The sequence below is a fragment of the Nicotiana attenuata genome, unplaced genomic scaffold (assembly GCF_001879085.1).
Source record: "Nicotiana attenuata strain UT unplaced genomic scaffold, NIATTr2, whole genome shotgun sequence".
Classification (NCBI taxonomy): domain Eukaryota; kingdom Viridiplantae; phylum Streptophyta; class Magnoliopsida; order Solanales; family Solanaceae; genus Nicotiana; species Nicotiana attenuata.
Window position 1 is genome coordinate 19,117 of NW_017673455.1, and position 2,124 is coordinate 21,240.

The window sequence follows — 2,124 nt, forward strand, 5'->3', positions numbered from 1 at the left end:
TATGTTTCTTTCTTTAAAGTATTATTTATTTCCTTTACAAAGTTTTCTGTTGTTGATCACTTTATTTCATTTGCTTTAGTCCAGTGATATAGCTAGTCGAATGTGTGTTTAAATTAAAATATTGGGTCACATGGTTTTTTTTTGTTCAAAGGGATAATAGATAATCCCATAAATTATTGAGGTAATGTTGAATATGTGGGTGTTAAAGAGGACCGTAGGAATTTCAGATTAGCTAATTATTTTCTTAAAGTTGGACCCATAAATCCTCAACATGTATTATTGGTTTTGAAAAAGTTATTTTTGCTTATGGGCTAATTTCATTTCAACCAACGATGATGCCACTTTTCTGTCGAGCCCATTCAAGAACAAGGCCCGCATGAACGTAAAACACTTTACGGCCTCTAATAGACTATATTCATAATTTTGCCTCAATAATCTCAAATTTAGGAAAATAATCATGAACATCCATAGTTTGCTTTAGTAGAGTACAATCCTTTGAAATTAGAATCGAGGTGTGCCATTTAGTTGAATTTTCCGTGGCCCTCGCAAATTTGGAAGTGCATAGTTGTTTTAGGCGCGTCATTTTGATAATTTACCTTCCTAAACTCGGGCGCGCATTTATGTGATTCAAACCAAATCTCAACAATGTTAGATAAAATATGTCGAGAACTGCGGGTGCATTTATATGACGCGGTTCGAGACGTATTTTAAATAACGTTGCAATTTTCTTAAAAAAAAAACAATGAAATAAAGCGGTTGAAGTTTAAAATTGCACCATAGGTTAGAACATTTATTAAAATCAGATAATGGGCCAGTTATAATAGTTTATGCGACCGTGCTAGAACCACGAAATCCGGGGGTGCCTAACACCTTCCCTCGGGTTAACAGAATACCTTATTCAGAATTTCTGGTTCGCAGACTTCAAAAGGAAAGTCGAAATTTCCTCGATTTGGGATTTAAAATAAACCGGTGACTTGGGACACCAAATAAACTATCCCAAAAGTGGCGACTCTGATAAATAAATAATCCCATTTTGAATCATGTCACTTAAATTGGAAAAACTCCCTTATATACTACCTTTCGGGGTGGTGTGTAAAAAAGGAGGTGTGACAGCTCTGGAGACTCTGCTGGGGACATAACCCAGAACTTCGGTTCAGGGTTCAAGAATTCGAGCTTAAAATAGCTGTTGTAGTTGGCTTTATTTATTATCAAATTGTACATGTTTGAGCCTAATGTGCTAAATGCCGCTTTTTACCGCTTTGATATTTTGTGAACTGTATATAAACTGCTACGAAACCCTTCTCTTCTCATCCTCGGGGATGTGCTCGCTTGTCGAGACTCCCTATTCTGTTAATATCATACCTTGAAGTAAGAAAGAGGCTCGGACAAGTTACTAAGCCGGATGGCCTTTTGGTTCCCGGTACGTAGCCCCCTCCTCGACTCGAGTTGTCCGCTCGGGTACACAGTCTAGAACACATACCCAGGTTTTAACCTAGAATAACTCAGCCTCATGCCGGATCCCTAGTAGGAACATTTGTTTGCATCATGTGCATTTGACTTTGGGGACTCAACACAGGGGTTGGGTCCGTCTAGGACAGGTGTACCCAAATTAAAAAGACCATCCTGATGCATCTTACGTGCTACTTGTGCATCTGTTTGTTCTGGTTTGCATGTTGATCGGCTTCTAGAATAGAGGAAGAAAACCAAAAAAAAAAAAAAAAAAAAATCAAAAACAAGAGTGAGAAGTAGGTATTTAGAAAATTCTGAAACTCTGACGAATTCTGAAAAAAGAAAAGTCATTTCAAAATGAGCCCAAAATCTTCAAGTGCTATGTTTTCCATGTTCTGTCAAAACTGACCGAACTACGCGGGCCTGATTCTCACCGGATGTGAGACACGTAGGCAAACCTCATCGGCTCCGACCCCAATTTTCAAAAAATCCAAAAATATTTTTTTTAGTTCTTTCTTTAGAAATCTTTCCTTAGAAAAATAAAAAAAAAGTAGTTTTTAAACTCAAAAATGGTTTACTTCTTTCTAATGTCTTTCATGCGAAAAAAAAAAGAAAATCAATAAAAAACAAAATCCAAATACGGGTTTCCTTCATTTTGAAGTATTTTTCAAAAAA